Raw genomic sequence first — 25,738 nt, 5'->3', positions numbered from 1 at the left:
TCAGTCTGTTTGCTCCCCACCCACCACTGCCAGCCCCACTTAACTGTGAAAGATCTCTGCAGCTGACTTGGCTCCTGATTCCACGGCCTCAGTGTTATCCATTTCTCTTCAACTCAATTCCAGCAACACTTTCTGCAAGCAAAACTGGGCACAGAAGGGTCAATGAAACACATCCAATCCCTCAGGGAACTGCCTAGCCCACGGTTGACAGACATAAGCAAATATGTCTACAGTGAGTTTATAAGAACACTGGTAGCACAAAACACAAAAGAGGAAGCAATCTGTTCATTCTGGAGTGGAGTGGGTGCCTTGTCAGGAAAAGCAACAGAGGAGAGGTGACACTGAAGCAGGGTCCCAAAGAGTTTGTATAATTTCACCTGGGGAGCAGGAGTGAAGATGTTCGGCAGGGGCTCTTCTGAGCAAGGGCATGGAGGCATGACTGCACATGCTGTGTTTGCTGTACCCAGAGCTTCTGGTCCAAGTTACTGATGTAACTCCAGATGCCTGGAGCCCAGGCTGAGCAGCATCAGGATAGGGAAGGCCCATCCTGGCCGCCTGTCTGGGGCAAGGTGGGGGAGCATGTGCTGATCCAAGCTGACTCCCTTTCAGGGAAAGGTTGAGGCCATTCACACAGACGATGAAGGAATTGGACCCTGTCCCAGTTCTGTGTTCATTTTTTTTTAAATAGAATTGGGCATCTGGAGAGTCAAAAATAAATCTTTGCCCATTGGGACAGGAAGCCTGGAGACCAAGTGTTTCAGGGGTAATGTTTGGAGAAGAGTGAGGTAGGAACTGGATTGAGGGTCATCCAGAAAGGAACAGGATGGGAGGGAAGAGCGGCAGGTTGTCTGGGCCCTGCACTACCTGTTCTGGAGAGCCAAACACGTCCTTCTCTGCCTTTCCCAGGCCAAATCCTCACCTCATTCTCTGCTGTCTCCACAGCTCTGGGGGCCTGTACTCTGAAAGGTGTTAGAAACAAAGCCTGCGAGTGTGATCCGGGACTCCAGAGCCCCTAACCCACCACCACCATGGCAGGAAAAGGTGCCAAAGAGATGCTGGTGAGTACAGGAACCAGACTGCAGCGAGGGGGTGGGGGTCATGAGCACCATCCATCCCTTCTGGGGCCTGCTGTCATCTGCTGGCCCCGACAGGAGGGCCTACGAGGCTCCACGGGACCCCAAGTCTGGCACTGCCAGGACTCCTGAGTGCTAGGACTATTGCAGGCACCTAGCAGGTTAGATACTGCCATGGTTCAGAGCCCACAGCAGGCAGATTCTGCTACAGAGCCCGAAAGTTATTCTGGGAGGCAGGAAGCACACTCCCCACCCTCATCACAAGATACCCTGGAGATCAGGCTGCAGTCCATCCTTCCAGGAGTACTGTCCTGTGGCTGACACCCCAGCACCCTCATCCTGTGCTCTGCCTGCTGTGGGGAGCATTCAGTAGGGGCTGATCAAGGAGTCCTCAGAGACTGATTTTTCTCTTCTTCCACTCGAAAAATAGCGTAGAACATTTCATATTGAATCCTCTTGTGAAGTCTTTCATGAAACATCCCTCTCCCCTTTCTCCAAGTCATGGCTCTTCACTGCCTCAGAGCACAAGAGAGGTGGTGCGAAGCAGAAGGCAAGAGCAGAGCCAGCTCATGGATGGATGGCTCATGGATGGTTGGAGCAGGCCAGGTCGGGAATCAGAAGCCAGGAAAATACCCCAAGGGCAGTTGCTGTCTTCCTTCTCTGGGGATATTGCCTCAAGGATCAGTGAGACGGGGCAGCTGACCGGGAGGGAGCCAGTGGCTAAGCATGGACTTTCCCTTGGCTCCTCCCTTCCCCATACGGATTCTCCTGTTGCTGTCTCATTCAGTGAAAGACTGATTGACTTAGGGTCTCTTACTGAGCCCTCCCCAAACAATCCCTGTCTCTCACCAGGGATTTCTGGGACTCCGAAGTCCTCAGTCCAGAGAAATGCTGTTGGGGAGGGAGCCAAACAGTTGTGCTCCAGGCTCAAGACCCTCTCTCTTGCCTGGTCCTTAACTTCCAGTATCCAGCCCCTCAGGCCCACTCTGGTCTGGCCCACTTCTGATTGGAACAAGTCTGAATGAATTAGGCTTCTCAAAGTATTCCTGAGCCAGCCTGAGCTCTTGAGTGCTCAGATGTGGGCAGAGACGGAGGTCTCAAGACCTGCATACTTGCTAGGGAGGAGTGGATGCCACGATAGGATCAAGACTGGCTTCCTTCTTGCCAGAAGTGTTGGAATTGCCATGGGCCTGTAGCAGAAAGTGGAGTGCAGCTCTGCCCCTCCCTCCATGGAGATTCTGAGTCCCATGAAACTTAAGAAACCCTCTGAGTACTCATTGGCTGCTCTGCTTTCTCTGGAGTGACCCTGAAAGGACTGGGGCGGGCAGGCAGGGGTGATGTGGGACCCCCGTGGGCAGCACAGAGAGCCTGAATCTCAAGGCCCCAGAACCCCTGCTGGGGTTGAGCTTCCCAGACCCCAGGCTCTGAAGGCTATCCCATCTGTGGAAGGGAATGCCGCCTTGGGATGCCTGTTCCCAGTACCAGGATATGCCTAAAGATAGCCAGAGCGTAGTTTCCTTCGTGCCCTTTGACCTGTGACATCTACCCACTGCCGCTGCATCTGAGGCTCCATAGCAGGTCCCCTGGGCACCCCCAGTGGTTGCTCGAGATTCTATTCCTGCTTCTTTCTCAGTTTTTCTTATGACCCTGGGCTACACTAGTCTCAGGACTTAGTTGGAACCAGTGCTGCCTCCATGTAGCGCTTGTCTCTGAGGAGCGTCATCCCTCTTAGCTAACCTGGGCAGCTGTACCTGGACTTCATTAGCTGCCCGTGGTCCCCGAAGGGCAGATCATGAAGGATGTTCCTTCTCTAGAGGTCACGGTGGGACAGAACAGAGGGAGCCGTGGGCCATGCGTGTAAACCAGGGGCACTGGGACACTCCCAGTTCTGTGACTTCTGTTGCCAGTTGTCCTGGTATGCAGCAGTAAGCAGCTGGCCCTGGCCACGAGGTCCTCACTTCCATCCCCCTTTGCCCCAGGCTTGGGTGTGAAGACATAGGCCCCCTGGGTCTCCTCAGTGTCTACCATGTGACATCCTTGGAGCCTCTGCTGGGCTCTCCATGTGGCAGGTGCCCCATGGAGGGCAAGCCACTTCCCAGCACATGCCCAGGCCCACATGCCTGCTGCACGTGTTCCTCCCCACCACTCCCAGCCCAGATGGTCTCTGCCAGGCCAGCTCAGCTGCCTCCCTCATGCCTAAGCAGCTCCTCGGACAGGGCCATGCAGGAACGCAGCTGGCTAGGGTGGTTCCAAGCCTGGGAGCAGCTGGGATGGTTGGTGGCACCAGGGGTGGGGGTGGGGGGGGTTCCTTTCATGGGGACCTAGTGCCTCTATTTATACATATGTAGAGCTGGGTCACCAGGGGCTCAGAGGACAGGGAGCTGGTAGAGAGGAACCCAGGACAGGAGAGCCCCACTGGGTCAGCTTTAATCCAATGGTCTCACAGAAAGTCCAACTCAGTCCCCTTCCCTGCGGGCATGGAGGAACTCCTGGTCTCAGACTGACACTTCTACAGCCACCTGTGGTAGGGGTCAGCCCATGAGGGCTGCAGAGGCCCAGGAAACACGTGTTGATCCTGGGAGCTTGGTTAGCTCTGGGTTTTGGAGTACGAGGAACAGAATTCCAGACAGATACAAAGAGAAGCGCTTTGCAGGAAGAGGGAGAACTACACGCAGATATGAGTGGAAGGAAAGACTTCATCCAGTGGCCAGTTGTCCCTCAGGCTGGGATAGCCAGGCTGCGAGGACTGGGTTAGAGAGGGCTAGGGACTGAATGAGATAAATGAGCAGCAGCGTGTTCATCAGTGAATGGTAGCAACTTACGTCTCACACATCCTTATGAAGGGGGTGATGTCCCCATTTTGCAGGTGAGGATACTAAAGCTCAAAAAGGATGATTGACTTTCCCAGACTCCCACACAGTAAAAGGTGGCAGGACCCATGTGCAATCCAAGGCTCCAGATCTCCTCCTTTTAGTACCATCTTGTGTTGTCTTTGTGAGAAAGCAAAAAATTGTCTAGGAGAAATGGTGTTTGTGTCCTGAAGGCCTGGGGTGAAGCAGCATGGGAGAGTGAAGTTGGCTTCATCTGCCAGCAGCTGTCACCGGGACCTCAGCATCATCAAGGACCATCTAAACGTGTTCCACATTGACAAGGTTGCTGGATACCTGCTGCGAGGCCCCCAAGTGTGTGAAGTGAGGGTGGAGACAGGGAGGATGGGACTGCAGATGGACCCTGATATACCACCCCTCACCTGGAGGAGGGTGTCCTCATCTGTTTTCCTTAGGTGGAACAAGGCATAGAATGGAATGCACCCAACAAGGACAGAATCATAAGGAAGCCAATGGCCTCGGCCCAGCTTGGGTAACTGTACTGGTTGTAGGTGATGGATCCTGGTACTCGATCACCGGGAAGATAAGAATCAACTGCAAAGAGTGGGGGTTGGGAGTGGGCATGAGTCCTGCCCAGCCTCATGCAGGCCTTAGGCCTCCTATCAGCACTGTTCCCCTCCCTCTCCATTTTCCCAGACTAGAAAGAGACAATTCAGGGAGGGCAGGGGTGACATCAACCTTTGGGTAGCAGAAGAAGCTGATGGCACCAGGGGTCCAGGGTATGATGGGCAGCTGGGCACTGTGGAAGGGGAGGGGCCTGGCTTCTGGATAATCCTGAAGCAGGCAAGAAGCTGTTCAGCTGCCGTGGCCCTTGGAAGTCAGTTATACTCAAAGATTTGCAGTGTTCCCCACTGCCTGCTGAATTAAGGCCAAATCCGTGGCCTTTAAGGCTTCAATGGCATTTCCCATCTACTAAGCATTTTTTGAATGTTTTCTCCAGACCTAGGAGCTCCTGGGATTGCATCAACTCTAGGTCTCCAGTGCCCAGCACAGCGCCTGGCACAATCTCATGTGCTGATCTGAACTGACTTACACAGGGATGTGGGAGCAATGGGGGAAGGAAAGGGAGTAGTCCTGCCAGTCTATGGCTGCAGAGACGGTGATGGACAGCAGGGGGGAGGCTCCAAAGCCCAGAAACCGTGTCAAGCTGGGAGTGCTCTCAGAAACTGCTTTGGAAAGAGGCAACGGACACCAGAGTTAAAGCCTAGAGTTGCAACAACAAAAATACTGCAGGAAGCAGAAAGATGGGCAGGTGGTTCATGCACCACTTGTAGGGTCTGGGACAATGGATGCTGCTTGCCAGGAGGCCTCAGCATACACTTCCCAAGCCGTCAGCCACATCCTGGAGCTCAGGCCCCTCCAGCCTTTTTAGGGACTAAACTTTAGAAGTCAAGACCCACATCCAGGGGATACTGAACTTAGAGGAACTTATAACAAGTTTCCTAAATGGAACTAGAGCCTGATTTCACATGTGGACAAATTCTTTATTTGAGCTGATAGAAGGATGGAGTTTGTAGAATAAAAAAAAAAAAAAAGATCTTTTCAGCACTATGAAGAAGTAAAGCATCCAAAAGAAAACTAACAGCCTGGAAGCACATGGTCCACAGAGCCTGGCATCCTCACCCTAAGGTGATTCCAGCCTGGCTTTCTGAGCACAGAGAGGATGCTGCAGGCTTTGCCTCCGTTTCCTGGAGACACTAGACCCAGGCTGCCTCCTGCCTCCTGCCCTGCCTGGGTGGTGCTCTGGGTCTCCCCACAGGGTGGCAGCTTCCTGGGAGCCCTGGAGGATGAGCTCCCCCAGAGAAGGTCCTGGGCCAAAGCCACAACCCCCGAGGGCACAGTGCTTGATGGTGGCATCTGCCCTCCCCTGATTCCCACCGCTTTCAGGACACTTCCTCTCCTGTTTCAAAGCTGGGCCAGTGACCAGAGCTGGTGCCTGTGCCAGGCTTGGGAAGATCCCACACCCCATGTGATGGAGTTCTCAGCCCCTCAGGGGCCTTTTTCTTTTCCCAGAAACATGAGCCAATGTGGAAATCTGGTGCTGACCTCTCTGTGGCACAGAGGAGCTGGCATGACAGGGGGCATGACTCCAGACACTGCCCTGATCATCGGGCCGACCCCTCTGTCACTCAGAGACGGCCCTGCCTCTTCTCTGAGGAGGGACCATTACACTAGCAAATCCATCCCCCCCAGGCCCCACCCCCATCCCCACCCCCAACTTCTCACCCTGATCATAAAGGAACAAAATCAGAAGGTTTGTAGTCACAGACCACTCCTCCTCCTGAACTTGTTTCTAATGCAGCATGGGCCCAGCATGAACGCTCCAGATCAGACCACCTGCTTTGCATGAGGGCTCTGACTCTTGGAAGCTATATAACCTTGGGTCAATTATTTAATATCTCAGGGCCTCAGTTTCCTCATCTGTAAAGTGAGGATAATAATGAAACCATGGCAAGTTGTCTCATGAGACTTAGTATATTGTTCCTGGTCATGGTGGGCTTTCCCTCCACCACTTCCACTCTCTGCTGGGGGGTCTGTCTTCCAGGTGTTGAATACTGGTGGAAACCCAGAACTCTCATAAATGTACATAATGGACACACACATGATAGAGGAGATGATGACCAAGGAGTAGCTGGCCACATAGTTGTTCATCAGCAGCAGCCAGTAGATGCCTGTCTACGGGCCAGTGGGCAGCTGAGTTGGGGGTGCCTGAGGCTACAGTCCCCTTCTCTCTGCTGTATTCCCCCCATACCCTGGCAACTCCAGCCCAGCCTTTCCCTTGGTTCTTACCTGGCTGGTGAGGGGGATGCCCAGAAGGAAGCCAGCCACAGCCACGCCCAAGATTACATAAATCTTTCTCTGCAGGATCCACTCATTCCCTACCTCATCCACAGTGGCTGTGACCAGCGTCTCTAGGAGGCAAAACTGCAGGATACGGCCATCAGAGCAGGGGCCTACACTTGGCCCCGCCTCCTCCCGCCCCAAGCCACAGGCCCGAGTCCTGCAGCTCACACCTGAGTGCCCAGCCCCATCAAGATGAGCATGAAGAAGAGCATGGACCAGAATTGGGTGATGGGCAGCAGTGTGAGGGCCTCTGGTTATGCCACAAAGGCCAGGCCCTGGCTGTGGTCTGCCATGTTGCACACATCCACACCCAGATGATTAACCATGAAGCCCAGGATGGAGAAGATGACAAAGTTGGCATAGACACTGGTGGCACAGTTAGTCATGCTGATGATGACACTGTGTCTAATGGGGAGGGAAACATGTGGTCAGGACACGCAGCTTAGTTCCTCCTGCCCAATTTGGGCCAGCAGACTTGGAGACAGGGAAAGTTCTAGGAACAAAAGTACCCCCAATCTCCTCTCTGGTCTGTTCTGGGCCTCTTTAAGAGTGAGGCTCTTGAGTCCTTACAGACCCCTGGGGCATCACTAACGTCGCCCCTTCTCTCTTCTGCCTAAGTGTTCTCTGTTCTGCAGTGACTGGAACCAGACCCGGCATTGCCAAGATCTCAAGGCTGTGAGTGGAAGGGAGGGTGCTGGTGGGCCAGAAGGCTGCACTGGATCTGGTGGGTCTGGGGGAAGCAGGGTCAGGCTGAAGAAAGGGCAGGAACAGGGGGAAGCCCCAGCGCTGGCAGAGAGACTCTCAACGGTAACAGTTGTTGTGGAACTTGTTGTAGGAAGCCATGGTGATGAGACCACCCCACGCACAGCCCAGCGAGTTTAAGATCTGGGAGGCGGCGTCCCCTCATACCTGAGGGAGGAGTTGTGGTCAGAGGCTGGCGCCTCTCTGCCCCTCCCTGTACCTCTAGGTCACCTTCCACCCACGGCCCACCTTGGCCTCCAGGATCTTGTCCCACTGTGGGGTCAGGTAGTACTTGATGCCCGTGGAGGCTCCTTCCAGGGTCACGCCACGGACAAACAGGCTGGTCAGCACCATATAGTGGAATGTGGCCCTAAAGTACACCACCTGGGGGTGAGAGGGGCCCCATTGGACTCCTTTGGGCTCTTCCCAATACACCCCCCAACCTTCCCCCTCAACCACCACGGGTCCCCTGGTCCCTCTTTCCCTCCGACATGCATTCATCATTCTCCCACCCACCCCTCCACACACAAAACCCAGGCAGGGGAGGCAGGATATTTCTTGATGGACACAGATCCTGGAGGGAGGGGGACTTTCTTTCCTGAAGACCTGATCCCTTGGCTGAGGCAGACGAAGACGACCACCCAGGAGACAAGGAGGCAGCTGAGGAGGTGAAACCACACCTCCTCGAAGTTTCCGATGTCATTCGACAGCTTCAGCACATTGACCCTGGAAGGGGATACTCTGTCACTGAGGGCCAGCTGCACCATCCAGCAACACATTCCCAAGGCCAGGGCCCAGCCTTGCAGCTCCCTCCTTTCTCACGGAGTCCCAGCAGCCGGCTTGTCTGAGATGAGAGCCTTGGCGAGGCCCCAGCCCCAGCCTTCCCAGGCCTCTCTGCCTGCTGCCTTTCCCAGGATCCTCGAGGGTGCCTGCAGGCCACACCCCAGGCCTGGGCTGGCTTCCTCAGCCCCTGGGGTGTGGAGGTCTCTGTCCCTGCTCAGACCCAGCCCAGGCCTTTCCTTTAGGAAGGCCCTCTCCTCCTGACTGGACGCACCCTATCTGGCTTCACCTCCTCCAGGAAGCCTTCTGTGACCTTTTCACCCACACTAGTCCTACAACTCTGATGAAGAGAGGGAGTCATTGGAGTACTCAGAAAAGACAGAGGCTTCCCAGGTGGCGCTAGTGGTAAAGAACCTGCCTGTCAATGCAGGAGACATAAGAGATAGGGGTTTGATCTCTGGGTTGGGAAGATCCCCCAGAGAAGGAAATGGCAACTCATTTCACTATCCTTTCATGGAGAATCCTATGGACAGAGGAGCATGCAGGGCTATAGTCCATGGGGTCACAAAGAACTGGACATGACTAACGTGACTTAGCACACACACTGGAGCACACAAGCCTAGACTTGAAACTGAATTCCTCTCCTGAATATGCATGACTCTCTCTGGAGCCCTATACCATGCCAGCTGGGTTTCTTCAATCTACTGGATGTTGATGTGCCAAGCCCTTGCTAGATGCTGGGCATATTGACCTAAATCAGGTGTTGTGGGCACTGCCAGGAGTGTCTTAACCCCATGGGGAGGAACACACTGGAAGTATTCCTGGAAGAGGGGAGGCTTGAGCCAAAGTTTGAGGGATGCGGAGAAAGTAAGTGAAGAGAAATGAAAGCACATGCCAGGCTGAGGACATGTGTCAGGGAGGGGTCATGACCCAGCAGGACAGGATCAGGAACTGCCTGGGCATGTTGGTAACTCAGGAAGGCTGGAAGAGAAGGGAAGGGGAATAGAGAATGAAGAAGATAGGAAGGAACAAGATCAAGAGAAGTTGTGAAGTCAAGATGGAGAAGTTTGGATTTTATTCCGAGAGCAGCAAGAAGCTTCTGGAGGGTTTTTAGAAGAGGTCTCTCAGGGCTTCTCCTTGGCTCAAAACCTTGTAGGAGCTCCCATTTCTGGCCATGGAAAAAACAAAGCCCATACAGTGGCTACAAAGCCCTTCATGATCCACTATGTCCTAACTGCCATCTCTCAAATCTCCTCTCCTCCTGCTCCTTCCCACCTTACTCATTGCTCCAGCTGCATTGGGTTCCTTGTTGTTCCTTAAATGTGCCAGGCCCACTCCCACCTCAGGGCCTTTACACATGCTCTTCCCTGTCTGACGTACTCTTTCCCCAGATCTCCACATGTCCACATGGTTGTGAGATCTGTTCAGGCACACAGGTCCCTGTGCTTAGGAGGCCTTGTGCTTGGCTTAATGTCCTGCCATTGCCATCTTGAAATCCTGAAGGCATTTGAACAAGAGGCCCAATCTTTTCATTTTGCGCTGGGCCCTACAAATTACACAGTTAGGCTTGTCGACATGGTTGCCTCCCTCCTTCTTTCCTTCAAATCTTTACTTGGGTGTCCTCTTTGCAAAGGGGCCTGTTCTGGATACTCAGATTAAACCTGCAACCTCAGCCCCAGCCTGGCACACCTTACCCCATTCTTGGCTGTGTTTTCCTCCAGAATATGTCTCTTTCTATCAAACTGTGTATTTTACTATTCAGTTTGTTATCTGCCTTCTATGAAAGGAAGCGTTTTTGTCTCTTTTGTTCACTCTCATATCCTTCCAGTGGTTCGCAAAGTGCCTGGCACAGAGCCATGCCCAATAAGCATTTGCTGAATGGATGAATGAATTGACATCATGGGAAATGGACTGGGAAGTATAAAGGGGAGTATCTGGAGGGGGACTGACTTAGCTGTTGGAGTTGTCCAGGCTAGAACTGATGAGCAGGAGACAAACTTTGACCCCCAGTCTCCTCGTCTTTAAAATGGGCATCATAACTTCAACCTAGGATAATCTGTAGATACATTTAGAAAAATACAGGCTCCTTTCCCCTCTTTCAGTGAAGACTTCTCAGCATAACTCATAGGCTGTCCTCTACTCTTGGCTCTTTTTACTTTTTTTTTTTGCCAACTCAGTTCTCAAACCTCATGAAAACATGTTTAATACCTTGTGATGGGTTGTCACCATGGCCCCTCATGGGACAATGTGGCCACATCCGGGATTTGTGTGTTTGGTCAGCCCACTGGTCTGTCAGACTTGCAAGCACCTTAGTAGGCCTCCTCTGCCTCAAATCTTCTCCTAGGCTGCCCTTCATATTGTGACGTGCAGAGGGCGCTGACCAACACATCTGTCTGTGCCAAACTCCTGCCTCTGTGTTGGTACACTCAACAGGCATCAGGGTCAGAAACTTCCCAGGCTCTCAGTCCATGGGGGAACTAAAGATAAAGGGATGAATAAGATCCACCCCCTCCTCCCAGGAGTAGCTCCTGGCCCCTTGCGGCTGTGCTTTCCAATTTTTTCCCTTTGGGATATGCAGAAAAAAATAGTTTGGGCCCATGGGGCAAATAGACAAGGCCACTCAAAGCTGAAGGCAGCAGAGCTGGAGATTCTGGGCTGCCCAGGCCCGACCGAACTGGCACATTATTTAGGGCACGTTGTGTTGGGAGGCTCTGCCTTCCAGAATAGCCACCAGGTCTTACTGCTACAACTGAGAGGTGATTTACTTTAAGCACCAGCATTCAAGGTAAAGAACCCATTCCTTGCTCAAAAGACTCTGTAAAAACTTTGTCGAGTTACATATGTTAAACTTGTAGTGCTTTGAATTATTTTCTGATTGCAAGGGCTCAGCATACAATACAAGGGGAAAAGAAGAAGTAAAACTCTCACTGTTTGCAGATGACATGATCCTCTACATAGAAAACCCTAAAGATTCTACCAGAAAATTACTAGAGCTAATCAATGAATATAGAAAATTTGCAGGATATAAAATTAACACACAGAAATCACTTGCATTCCTATACACCAATAATGAGAAAACAGAAAGAGAAATTAAGGAAACAATACCATTCACCACTGCAACAAAAAGAATAAAATACTTAGGAATATATCTACCTAAAGGAACAAAAGACTTATATATAGAAAACCATAAAACACTGATGATAGAAATCAAAGAGAACACAAACAGATGGAGAAATATACTGTGTTCATGGGTTGGAAGAATTAATATAGTGAAAATGAGTATACTACCCAAAGTAATCTATGGATTCAATGCAATCCCTATCAAGCTACCAATGGTATTTTTCACAGAACTAGAACAAATCATTTCACAATTTGTATGGAAATATAAAAAACCCTGAATAGCCAAAGCAATCTTGAGAAAGAAGAATGGAACTGGAGGAATCAACCTGCCCGACTTCAGGCTCTACTACAAAGCCACAGTCATCAAGACAGTATGATACTGGCACAAAGATAGAAATATAGAGCAGTGGAACAACATAGAAAGCCCAGAGATAAATCCACACACCTATGGACACCTTATCTTCGACAAAGGAGGCAAGAATATACAATGGAGAAAAGACAATCTCTTTAACAAGTGGTGCTGGGAAAACTGGTCAACCACTTGTAAAAGAATGAAACTAGAACACTTTCTAACACCATACACAAAAATAAACTCAAAATGGATTAAAGATCTAAAGGTAAGACCAGAAAATATAAAACTCTTAGAGGAAAACATAGGCAAAACACTCTCCGACATAAATCACATCAGGATCTTCCATGACCCACCTCCCAGAATATTGGAAATAAAAGCAAAAACAAATAAAAGGGACCTAATTAAAATTAAAAGTTTTGCACAACAAAGGAAACTATAAGCAAGGTGAAAAGTCAGCCTTCAGAAAGGGAGAAAATAATAGCAAACGAAGCAACAGACAAACAATTAATCTCAAAAATTGCAACTCCTGCAGCTGAATTCCAGAAAAATAAATGACCCAATCAAAAAATGGGCCAAAGAACTAAACAGACATTTCTCCAAAGAAGACATACAGATGGCTAACAAACACATGAAAAGATGCTCAACATCAGTCATTATTAGAGAAATGCAAATCAAAACCACAATGAGGTACCACTTCACACCAGTCAGATGGCTGCTATCCAAAAGTCTACAAGCAATAAATGCTGGAGAGGGTGTGGAGAAAAGGGAACCCTCTACACTGTTGGTGGGAATGCAAACTAGTACAGCCACTATGGAGAACAGTGTGGAGATTCCTTAAAAAACTGGGAATAGAACTGCCATATAACCCAGCAATCCCACTGCTGGGCATACACACCGAGGAAACCAGAATTGAAAGAGATGCATGTACCCCAATGTTCATCAAAGCACTGTTTTCAATAGCCAGGGCATGGAAGCAACCTAGATGACCATCAGCAGATGAATGGATAAGGAAGCTGTGGTACATATACACAATGGAATATTACTCAGCCATTAAAAAGAATACATTTGAATCAGTTCTATTGAGATGGACGAAACTGGAGCCCATTATACAGAGTGAAGTAAGCCAGAAAGAAAAACACCAATACAGTATACTAATGCATATATATGGAATTTGAAAGATAGTAACAATAACCCTATATGTGAGACAGAATAAGAGACACAGATGGATAGAACAGTCTTATGGACTCTGAGGGAGAAGGTGAGGGTAGGGCGTTCTGAGAGAATAGCATTGAAACATGTATATTATCATATGTGAAACAGAACACCATTCCATGTTCGATGCATGAGATAAATGCTCAGGGCTGGGACAATGGGATGACCCAGAGGGATGGGATGGGGAGGGAGGGGGGTTCAGGATGGAGAACACATCTAAACCCATGGCTGATTCATGCCAATGTATGGCAAAAACCACTACAATATTGTAATTAGCCCACAACTAAAATAAATAAATTTATTTAATAAAAAAAATTTAAAAAAAGAGTTTGGAAGGCTAATCTTCTGAACTCTAACTTTCATTTTATGGCACCATATTTAATGTTTGGTTTTGGTTTTAGACCATGCGCTTTTGAGACCAAAGAACTAACTGAAAAACTTTTGGAACCACACATATTTGCAAGCTGGCTTTCACACAACATCTCTGGACTTATTCTGCATTATTTTTTAATTTCCCCAACCAGATGGTAAATGCCTTGAGAACAGGACACTCTTGTCTATTTCACTGCATCTCCAGCAGTGGGTATCACTATGCTTACTGAGCACACGTCACTGTTCTTAGTGATTTCTGCTATATCTTTGTAACAAGAATGATGTTGTAACCACTCCCACTTAATTGATGAACAGTTGAGACTTAAAGAGGTTTGGTGACCTCACAAGGCCGAGCTTGCATGTAGCACAGCCAGGATTTGAGTTAGGTCTGTGTGGTTCTAGAGCTGGCATGAAGACACTGACAGAGGGGTGCTGGGATCCAAGTCCCATTGGGTGTCAGGTGTCTGCTGGGGGAGATGAGGGCATAGGCCTGAGCTTAGGGCCTGCCTGACAGGCATCAGATCAGCTCTCAGAGGACTGTAAGGTAATGCTGTAAAGACATGGTGAGGGCAGGGAAGTCTGGAGGCCAAAGGGTAGGCAAAAGGCAGATGTGGGCTCAGAAATCTGCCCGAAGAGCTCTTCTCCTTTAAAGAAGTCAATCTTTCTCTTGATTTGCTTTGTTCACTTGTAAAACGGGAATATTTTATAAAACCGGCACACACTATCTAATGGGGTTGCTGTGGGGCTCAAATGAGATTGTTCAGCTTTCCAAAGGTTCACTGGAGACTGTGGACCCAGAACACCTGCAGAGTATCATCAGCCTAATTCATATTAGGTACCAGGCACAGCAGGGCATGCATATCCTGACACATGTATATCCTGACACAGCATTGCAGCCCAGTTCCTTAACATTGGGGAATCAGTCTCTGAATCTGAATATGGGGGTGATATCATATAATATGCCTAGCACATAGTTCCCTGGTGGCTCGGAGGTAAAGAACCCACCTGCCAATGCAGGAGATTTAGGTTTGATCTCTGGGTTGGGAGGATCCCCTGGAGAAGGAAATGACAACCCACTCTAGTATTCTTACCTAGAGAATCCCATGGACAGACGAGCCTGGAGAGCTACAGCCCAGGGGGTTGCAAAAGAGTTGGGCACGACTGAGCAACTTAACAATAAGCACATAGTAGGTACCCAGAAATGGGGGTGCTTGCTCACCTCATCTTGCTGAAGCCAGCTTGGGCAACCCTCTAAAAGGTCACTTCCCTAGGCTTTCCAGGAGGGGGCAGCATGGAGCCATCCTGAAGGGAAGGAGTCCAGCCTGAGACTGCGGTTCCTTATGGAAGCCTGGCTCCAGCCTCAGACAAGGAGTGGAGTTCAGCGGGCCATCCCGTGGACCTCCTGACCCATGGCTAGTTTTCTTGGAGGGAAATTCCCCTATAATTGCACTGGATAAAATCTCCTGAGATTTGCCAAGCAGTAGCCCCACCTTGGAAGACAGCCCCTGGGGTGATAATTTCTGGAGCATCTCCGGACTTTGTGCTTCTGGAACCTTCCAGAAGCTTCTCCCTAGTCTAGATAAAGTTGCCCAGTCCACACCATGCCCCAAATGTAGCAGAATAACTAAGTGGGCAGAGTCTCTTACTCCCCGCTCTGTTCCTGCTCTGAGTACAGTTCTCGTGACCTACTTGGTGCTCAGGAAATGATCCGTCCAATGACTGAACGACTGAATCTGCCCAGAGGTAATTTTGCCCAAACCTCACTGGGAGGCAACGGCTCTATGGTGTCCACCATGAGTCTTGAGGATGGTGACCACCTCTTAACTGTCTTTGAACGTCTATAGCGCAGCACAGGGCCTTCCCAGGAGGCTCAGGGGTAAAGAATCTGCCTGCCAATGCAGGAGGTGCAGAAACACTGGTTCAATCCCTGGGTCAGGGAGATCCCCTGGAGTAGGAAATGGCAACCCATACCAGTATTCTTGCCTGGAAAGTTCCATAGACAGAGGCACCTGGCAGGCTACAGTCCATGGTGTTGCCAAGAGTCAGACACAATTGAGCACGTATGCAGCAGCAGCAGCCCAGGGACACTGGGCCCTGAGGCTCTGAGTACTGGCCCTCGGCTTAGAGGGCGTGGACCTGCTAGGACTTCAAATGTCACTGGGACCTCCACCGCTCAGCCCTGACTCTCCATCACAACGTGGAGAAGACCTCAAACCCTCTGACCGGCAGGGGGAGCCCTGTGCCTTTTGATGCCCTGACCTCCTCTGTCCCAATTCTCTGTCCTACCTGCTCCCAACCCCAGCTCCAGTCTGCCACCTCCTGGCTGCAGTTCATCTGCCCATTTGCCCCAATCCTTCTATACTTCCTTTCTCTGGGAAGTCTTGTTGGTTTTTTTTTTTTTCCTATGATTTATTTTTTGACTGTGTTATGCTTGGCATGTGGGATCTTAGTTCCCTGAGGAGGGATTGAACCTGTGCCCCCTGCAGTGGAGGCACTGTAAGCTCAGAGTCTTAGACACTGCACCTTGAGAGAAGTCCATGGGAAGCCTCCTCGATCACCTTCTGTTGCCCTCACCACACACCTGCATATACCTGCACTGAGGCCCCTGCCCCAAATAGCATTAACTACCCATCTCCCTTCTAGACTGTGACTGCGTCGTGGTGTGGTCTCAGGACTGTTCGCACCCCATGGGCACACAGGGCCCGGCAGAGTGGACGCCATAAATGTTTGTGGAATGAATGAACGAGGCCTGCCCACCAGTCCACAAAGCCCTCTTCCCATGAGCTCCCCAACAGGACGTGGGGAATTTCCTCTAGGATGTCCTGCTGTGCCCTCACACCCACCCAGCTGGGACAAGATGTTTCAAACCGCCCCAGTAACAGCTTCCCTTCAAGATAGCCCTGGGACTCCGTTCTCTGTCACCACAGAGCTCAGGGGTCCCAGGCTGCCCTTCCCAAACACAACTTGATAATGACAGCTCTGGGCTCAGGAAACTTCCACAGCTCTTCTTTGGTTCTGCTGGGTTAGGTCCACGCTTCATACTTGCAAGCCCTCCAAAAGTCATATACTCCCTGTAGGCTACCACATGGCTGGTGAGTTCCCCACACACCTGTTACTCCTCGTCACAATGGCTTTCCCTCAGGCTCATCTGAGACTAAGGGCTTCTGCTCATGCTCTTCTGCTTACCAGGAAGCCACACCTCTTTGCCCCGACCCTCCTCTTCTGATCTGCCTGACTCTTGGAGCCTCCATGCTGCTGTGTAAGGACTCTCACAAACTCACAAAGCTTGTGTGTGAGCCTCTCCTGAAGTGGGCTGCGAGCTCCTTACATTTCTTCCCACACCTCTGCCCTGCTCCGTTCCTGGCACTGTCCCTAGACTGTAGACTACTGCCCTTCGGCGAAGACAGAGAGCTGAAGATAGGCTCCTAGGGTAACCCCTAGAAGCCCAGGTCCCATAGGGGCCTCATCTATAATACTCCTCGCTGGGGCTTGTCCTCTTGAGGGTCTGGTTGAGTGCCTGAGAGACATTGTCAGGCAAAGCAGGAGGCTGCAAGCTGTTGGTGATGTTGGGGTTATCCCGCAAGCTCATGTAGTCGGGCGTGTTCCAAGGGTTATTGCAGTAGGTCCAGGGCAGCACGGACGTCATGGACGAGAAGTAGTAGTAGAAGGCAATGCAGACGACCACGTTGTAGTAGATGCTGATGTATGTGGACACCACCATTACGCTGTAGCCCACACCTGGGGGATGGGAGGGGCAGGAGCAGCCTCACACACCTAGCTGAAGGACGTGAAGCTAATTTTGAAGGGCTTAACTGGTAGGATTTCGTGGAGGGCCACAGAAGGGGCAGGTCAAAGCCTTGGCAGGAGCGAGCTGGGAGCTGTGTGGGGAAGGCGGGCGAAGGGCTTTTGTGTATGCATGTGGTAGAAGGAGAGGGTGGAGGTCAAGTAAACAATGGATCCCAGCATGTGTCCCTGGCCTTGGCCATCGATGCGGGCCTCGGGTCAACACCCGGATTCCATAGGGTTGGCAGTCTTTATACAGATGGGTAAGTCAGCACGGCATCCAGAAGCCTCTGTGTGTGTGTGTGTGTGTGTGTGTGTGTGTGTGCGTGCATGTGTGTGTACCCAATCCAGGCTTCACCTTTGAACATGAGGCTGGTCCTCCAGACCACCAGGCAGCCCTACTTGCAAACTGGCCAAAGGAGAGTTCCGTGAAGAAGAGGGGGATCCCACAGAATATAAGCATTATGAATTAGGGGAACATGAAGGCTCCTGGTGGGCATAGAGAGGGCTAGCTCAGGGCCAGCTTTGGGGGATCCCACCCTCTTCCTGCTCAGAACCCGACAGCAGAACCTTTGCAATTGGCTGGGCTTCCAAGAGGGTGTGCCATGCCCTGGACTGGAGCCTCAGTCTGAGGCACACTGCTCACGGCCTGTTTTTGAACTTGACAGGGGTTCCCAGGAAATCTGTTCTGAGCTGAACCCAGGTCATAGAGCTGCCGTGTTTGGGTGGGAATTGATGACTTAGCCAAGCAATTTCACACACATTAGCTGATGGGGTCCTCAAATATCCCCTGAATCATTTTGGGGGTGGCTGTTGAAATGCAGGAGGTATAAAACTGAGACTTGGGAGGTTGGGTTGCTTTCCTCTCTACCTTTCCTCCCCTCGAGAGATTAGGCCGCCAACATCAGGGGGTAAAGGGTACCTAAGCCAGGGGTGTGGCAAAGGAGATTAGGGCCAGAGGCCAGCCTGTCTGGAGTGGGGTCTGTGCCAGAAGGGGGTGGCTGGGCCCTGGTGGCTGGGCTCTATCCATGTGGGTGGCCCCTGCCCTGTGCCCACTGGGTACCTCCTTCGTTGATAAAGCAGAGGTATGCGAAGCGCCAGACATTACCAAGGCCCACAGCATAGCCCACACTCATCAGTACAAACTCAATCTGGTTGCCCCAGCTGCCCCGATGGAGGCTGTGGTCCTTCTTAGTGGCCTCGCTGGGCATAGCACCATTCTGTGCAGACAGGAGAAAAGCTACCATCAGCAAGGCATTGGCATGAGGTGCCTGACCCTTCAGGCCTCCCACAGTGGGGACACTGTGGACCCTGCAGGCCCCGACCCCTACCCTGGGCGTCCGCTCTGCTGGCAGAAACTGCAGGCAGGACTGGCAGAGGAGCACAGAGGAAAGAGTGGCTGCCAGGGGGTGCCAAGCTGGGCCTCCCTCACCAGCCTCCCAGCACCGTGTGCTGGAGGCACCAGCCCACCTGAGGAGCTGCTGTCAGCATCTGAGAGGTGGGACACTGAGAGGGAGCTCGAATTGAGAGCCCCCAGCCCCTCTGAAGCCTCCCCTCTCCCCTCTGGGTGAGGATCTGGGAACAGCTGAGCCTCATACCAAGCAGTCAAGCTGGGCTGAGCATAAATGGGCCTGTGTCCAGACATCCCCACAACCCGCTGCCACCATATCCCCAGGTTGAGCATGCTGCCCATGGCAGGTGTCTGTGGGGGAGGGGACGCTGGGCCCCTCCTGCAGCTGAAGGCTTTTTCTAGGAGGCACATGGTGGTCAGGGCTGTAGGGTACAAGAAGGGGGAAGCAACTGAGCTGGGCCAGACCTGAGGAAGGCATTCTGGGACTCAGGATGGGAGGGCCAGGGGAGCCATCTCTAATTCTCTAGTTGCCCATGACTGAGGAGGGGAGCCCTGGGGAAGCTGACCTGTGTTGGCAGGGGGAGTTGCTGGCCATGAGTTGGGGGAGGAGATCAGAGTTGTAGGCCCCATGCCAGACTTGGAGGACAGACTCTGGGGAGTTCTAGTTCCAGTTCCTTCAGGGGAACTAGAGGGACTGACTCCGGAAAAGGGTCTCTGAGCTGAGAGAGCATGGGCTGAAGAAGAGGAAGCTGGTCAGGAAGGGCTGATGAGGGGGTTCACCCCAAAGGAAGGATGTGGGCTTGCTTGCCTGGGGAGCTGTGGGGCTGGACTGGGTGGACTGAAGCCCCACTGAGGACCCCAACCCCACAGTTGGGACTAACCCAGTAAGTCCCTTTATAAGTGTGAGGAGACCCATCCCCCATGCCATGTCCCTTCCACCCCTCCCACTGAGTCAACCCCCCTGAACCAGAGCCTGAGGGCTCAGAAGAGTCTCTCTAAGAGGCAAGGGAGGACCCTGAGAGTCACCAACAGAGAATCCCAGAGAGTCCCTGAGTGACAGAGACAGTCTCCCAATGGTGGGCTGTTCTCCTGAGAGAAACGGCCAGGTATCCCTGAGGACACCCAGGATCAGAGACATAGCTGCACGACCTCTGAGGGACAGCACGGTAGTGACACTGACCCTCAGTTTGAAAGAGACAGATTCATGGCACACAGGCAAATAAACACACGAACCTGATGCTTTGATATGCTGCTGGACTCTGACACTGACCAACAGGCGCAGAGTGGGGGAATGGTCTCACTGGGCCTGCGCCTTCCAGGAAGGCCTATTTGTGAAGGCAGACCCAGAGGCCCCAGCACCTGATGGTGGCCCTCCTAGCCACTCACACTTTGCTCTCAGTGGGCGCATCTGAGGGGCCACTTCGGGCATGTACAGCACATGGACACTACTGCACAGACACCCTTGTGTGCAAAAGTGTCACCTCCCATGCAGCACTGCCCAGAAGAGACCCTGAGCCTCACGTGGGCCTGGGAGTCTTGGGGCCCAGTACCAGGAACCCTTCACAGAGCACCCAGAGCCGACCAGCAGAGCCTGTGTGCATTCATCCATGGAGGTTTACAAGCACCTACTATGTGCCAGGCCCTACCTCAGGCTCAGGAAATTCAGATGGGAACAAAACATACCCCAATCCACTCAGAGCTAGAAGTCCAGGGGGAAGTAAGCCATTAATGAGATAAACACATAATTTTGACATGCAACTTCAACGTGACCACAAAGAGGAATTTCTCAAGACACATGAGCTTGAAAGGATGACTAGGGTTGAGGTGGGAGCAGGATGAGGTCACAGAAGCCTGCCCTGATGAAGAGGCTTGAAGGCCACCTTGGCCCTAGGAGAGGGCAACTCCTAGTCCTGGTGTGACAGGTCCCTACAGAATCCTCGTTAAGCCTGTCACCACCTTCTAGGGTATTTTTTGGGGACAGGCCTAGCAATAGCATGGGGTACAGGGGGCATTTTTTCAGAGGGCATGAGGCCTGCCTATTGTAGTTTATCCATTCCCAAACAAAACCCAGCCAAACAGGCTTCCTACAGGTTGATCCTACAATAACAGTTTTATTCTGTCTAAGCTTGTTTACTTAGGGGCATAATGGAGGATTGCAGCAGCTGCAGAGTACATGGATGAGGTCACGAAGCAGCAGTTATACCCGTAAGAGAGACAACTGAGGATCCAGGGTGGCCTCACGGGTAGAACAAGGGCAAGGACTCTTGCAGAACCCGAGGTCCTAAGGTTTGATGTTCAAAGCCTGACCAAGTGTAGTAGGATGAGACTTGGGCCTCTGGGGTCTCTACCCCTTCCTTGGTGTGGAGGGGCCTGGGAGGGTGGCCAGCAGTGAGTCACAGGCTGACTGAGCCCTCAGGAGTCAGTGGTGGTGTTCACGAGCAGCACACTTCTGAGCCTTGCACTCAACACTTCAGCCATGCTGGCTGTGCCCCTTGAAGGCCCGAGCCTGGGGGCCTGGAGCCTGGAACTGGAGTTGGGGATGGGACTGTGGCAGGAAGTAACAGACAACACGAAGGGTCTGCTGTGAAGAAGGAGGTGCACTGATGCCCTCAAAGTGGTGGGAGGAGCTCCCAGCTGAAGCAGCACCACCACTGCTCCCTGGCCCTGTATCCCAGCCCTTCGGAGCTCCATTCAGGAGCTGTGGAGGGAATGCTGCCATGGGGGCCTGGTCCACAGCTAGGCCTCTGACTTTTCACTCCAGTGCAAGCTATGTGCAGGCAGTCTGACTGGTGAGGGTGTGGTGCTCAGCAAAGGACAGAGGAAGCCCACCTTCCTCCAAGAACACTAGAGGGAAGGGTCCCTTTGTGGGGAAACCGGGGGGCTCTAGTTTCCTTCCAGCTCTCCAATGGGGACTCCCCTCCACTAACTTCCTGGACAGCAATGCCCAAGGCTGGGGAGACATGTTTAACGCTGCACAACATTTTTTATCCTTGCATAATTTTCCTCATTCTAAGCCCTCCATTCTTATTTACCTTCTGAGTCGAAGGCCTGTCACTGATAGTAAGAATCCTTGCAGAGGTTGTTGGTTCTGAGGTGCCCACAAAAGAATCACTTTGTGCTCATGGGTTTGACCCAGACAGGTGGCCCCTCTGAGCTTCCCGCTGCAACTTGAGAAAAACCACGTTATTCCACACTCATCGTGAGATGAGACCCTTTCCCTTGCAGGGCTTTGAGAGCAATCCCCGGCTTCCTCTCCCAACTTGAAAGGAGGCTTGACTCCTTTCATGAAACTCCAGGTGTCCCCCGAAATACCCGTCCCAACCTGAGAAGAACCCCGAGCTTCCTGCCACAATGCAAGAGGACACCTGAGATTCCCCCTAACGCAACACTGGGCCCTTTTCACCTGCAGTGCCTCGAGAGCAATGCTGAGTTTCCTCTGGCACGTGAAACGAGGCTTGACTCCCTTTCAGCAGCTCCATAGGTTCCCCAAGATACCCATACCAACTCGAGTGTAACCTCCAGGATCCAGACACAATTTGAGAGGAGCCCCATGTTCCCCACAACCACCACCCCTCACCTCGAGATGAGGGCCAAGTCCCCTGCTTCCACTTGACAGGAATCCCTGCTTTCCCTCACACCACAAGAAGAGGCCTGTCTCATCCATTGAAACTCGAGAGGAAACACGCAGTTCCTGCCACAAGACAAAAGGTCATCGGGTACCACCCCCTCAACTGCACATGGGGCTTAATTCCCTTTCAGAGACTCAGGAGAAACACTGCCTGCCCCTGGCAACTCCAAAGGAAGCCTGACTTCCCAGAGGAAACAAGAGAGGTTCCCTGAGGTCCCGGGTCAAAACTCGAGAGGAACCACCAGCTACCCACTACAACTCGTGAAAACACATGAGAGTCGATCCTCAATGCACGATGAAGCCCGATTCCCTTGCAGTGACCTGAGAGAAATGCTGAATTGCCCCTCACAACTTGAATGGAACCTTGACTCCCTTTATGCCACTCCAGAGGTTCCTGGAGTTACCCGTTCCAACTCGAGAGGAAGCCTGAGTTTCCTCCCTCAGCACTTGATGAAGACGAATTCCACTTCAACGACTCCTGATGAATCCTGAAGGTGCCCCTTGCAGCTCGAAAGGAGGCATCCTGACTTTTTTGAGGTAACAGGGGAGATTCGCTGAGGTACCCGTCGCAACTCCAGAGCTTCCGCTGCAACTTGAGAAAAACCACGTGATTTCATGGTCATCGAGAGATGAAGCCCTTTTCCCTTGCAGGGCCTTGAGAACAATCCCTGGGTACCTCTCCCATCTTGAAAGGAAGTGTGACTCCTTTCATGAAACTCCAGGTGTTCCTCGAGATACCCATCTCAACCTGAGAAGAACCCCGAGCTTCCTGCCACAATGCGAAAGCATCCACGAGGTTCCCAATCAAGGTGAGACGGGGCCCTTTTCAACTGCAGCACTTCGAGGGCAATCCTGAGTACCCTCTGCACTTGAAAATAGGATTGACTCCCTTAAGGCATCTCCAGAGGTTCCCTGAGATACCCGTGCCAACTTGAGAGGAACCTTGAGTTTCCTGCCTCAACACTTGATGAGGACCCATTCCGCTGCAGTGACTCCTGAGGAATCCCAAAGGTACCCCTCCCAGCACGAAAGGAGGCATCCTGACTTCCCTAAAGTCACAGGGGAGACTGGTTGAGGTAACCATCGCAACTTGAGTGTTTGTGTGGAACTCTAGAAAAACCACGTGATTCCATGCTCATTGCAAGATGAGGCACTTTTCCCTTGCAGCGCCTTGGAGCAATCCCTTGGTTGCTCTCCCAACTTGAAAGGAGGCTTGACTCCTTTCATGCAACTCCAGGTGTTCCCTGAAATACCCGTCCCAACCTGAGAAGAACCCAGAGATTCCTGCCACAACGTGAGAGCATCCACGAGATTCCCCCTCAAGGCAAGATGGGGCCCTTTTCACCTGCAGTGACTCGAGAGCAATCCCGAGTTCCCTCTGGTACTTGAAAGGAAGCTTGACTCCCTTAGGCAGCTCCAGAGGTTCCCCAAGATACCCGTCCCAACTCCAGTGAAACCCCGAGTCTCCAGACGCAATTTGAGAGGAGCCCCGTGTCCCACCCCCCTCACCTCAAGATGAGGGCTGGGTCGACTTCTTCCACTCGACAGGACTCCGTAATTTCCCTTGCACCTCAAGAGGATACCTGTCTTCATTTATTGAAACTCGAGAGGAAACGTGTAGTTCCTGCCACAAGACAAAAGGTCATCGAGTACCCCCCTCAACTGCACGTGGGGCTCAATTCTCTTGCAGCGACTCGGGAGCAACATGAGCTCCCCCTGGCAACTCCAAAGGAAGCCTGACTTCCCAGAGGAAACAAGAGAGGTTCCCTGAGGTCCCCCATCAGAACTCGAAAGGAACCCCAAGCTGCCTGCGGCAACTCGTGAAAAACCACGAGATTCGATCCTCAACACGAGATGAAGCACGATTCCCTTGCAGTGACTTGAGAGAAATGCTGAGTTCCTTTTCAAAACTCAGATGGAAGCTGGACTCCCTTTGTGCCACTCTGGATGTTCCCCAAGATACCCATCCTAACTCGAGAGGAACCCTGAGTTTCCTGCTTCAGTGCTTGATGAGGACCCATTCTGCTGCAGCGACTCCTGAGGAATCCCAAAGTTGCCCCTGGCAGCTCGAAAGGAAGCATCCAGACTTCCCTGAGGTCACAGGGGAGATTTGCTGAGGTAGCTGTTGGAACTCCAGAGGATCCCAAGCTGACTCGGGAAACTCCAAAGGAGGCCTGACTTCTCCGAGGCAACAAGAGAGGTTCCCTGAGATCCTCAGTCAGAACTCGAGCAGAACCCCAAGCTTCCCACTGCAGCTCATGAAAAACCATGAGATTCGATCCTCAACTCAAGGTGAAGCCCGATTCCCTTGCAGTGACTTGAGAGAAATGCTGAGTTCCATGTCGAAACTAGGATGGAATCCTGTCTGCCTTTGTGCCACTCTGGAGGTTACCTGAGATACCCGTCCCAACTCGAGAGGAACCCTGAGTTTGCTGCCTCAACGCTTGATGAGGACCCACTCTGCTGCAGCAACTCCAGAGGAATCCCGAAGGTGCCCCTCACAGCTCGAAAGGTGGCATCCTGACCTCCCTGAGATCACAGAAGTGATTGGTGAGATACCTGTTGCAACTTGAGAGCTTCCGCAGACTCGAGAGAAACCACGTGATTCCACGCTCATCGCGAGATGAGGCTCTTTTCCCTTGCAGAGCCTTGAGAGCAATCCCCGGGCTCCTCTCCCAACTTGAAAGGAGGCTTGACTTTTTTCATGCAACTCCATGTGATCCCCGAGATACAGGCCCAACCTGAGATGAACCCCGAGCTTCCCTCCACAACGCGAAAGCATCCACGAGAATTCTCCTTCAAGGTGAGATGGGGCCCTTTTCACCTACAGAGCCTCGAGAGGAATCCTGAGTTCCCTCTGGCACTTGAAAGGAAGTTTGACTCTCTTTAGACAGCTCCAGAGGTTTCCTGAGATACTTGTCCAAACTTTAGAGGAACCCCGAGTCTCCAGACACAATTCAAGAGGAGCCTCGTATTCCCCACACCCCACCCCCCTCATCTCGAGATGAGGGCCGAGTCCCCTGCTTCCACTCGACAGCAAACATTACTTTCCCTCGCACCTCAAGAAGAGGCCTGTCCCATCTATTGAAACTCGAGAGGAAATGGGCAGTTCCTGCCACAAGACAAAAGGTTGATTACCCCCCTCAATGGCACATAGGGCCTAATTCCCTTGCAGTGACTCAAGAGGATCCCGAGATGACCCTGGCAACTCCAAAGGAGGCCTGACTTCCACGAGGCAACAAGAGAGATTCACTGAGATCCTCCATCAGTACTCGAGAGGAACCCCAAGCTTTCGACTGCAATGCGTGAAAAACCATGAGATTCGATCCTCAACCCAAGATGAAGCCCAATTCCCTTGCAGTGACTTGAGAGAAACGCTGAGTTCCCTCTCAAAACTCCAGTGGAATCTTGACTGCCTTTGTGCCACTCCAAAGGTGACCTGAGATACCTGTCCCACCTCAAGAGGAACCCTGAGTTTCCTGCCTCAATGCTTGATGAGGACACACTCCACTGCAGCGACTCCTGAGGAATCCCAAAGGTGTCCCTCACAGCTCGAAAGGAGGCATCCTGACTTCTCTGAGATCACAGGAGTAA

The 25,738-nt window shown here is 51.9% G+C and overlaps 1 pseudogene; it reads right to left on the bottom strand.

Moving 5' to 3' along the window:
- Window positions 1-3,250: 3,250 nt before the first annotated feature.
- Window positions 3,251-24,818, bottom strand: LOC145521870 (sodium- and chloride-dependent glycine transporter 1-like; annotated as a pseudogene).
- Window positions 24,819-25,738: the final 920 nt, after the last annotated feature.

This window comes from Giraffa tippelskirchi, chromosome 9 (assembly GCF_054371585.1).
Source record: "Giraffa tippelskirchi isolate mGirTip1 chromosome 9, T2T-mGirTip1v1.2.pri, whole genome shotgun sequence".
NCBI classification, from domain to species: Eukaryota; Metazoa; Chordata; class Mammalia; order Artiodactyla; family Giraffidae; genus Giraffa; species Giraffa tippelskirchi.
Note: the sequence above shows the minus strand (reverse complement) of the source record. Positions and strands in the feature narration are given on the sequence as shown.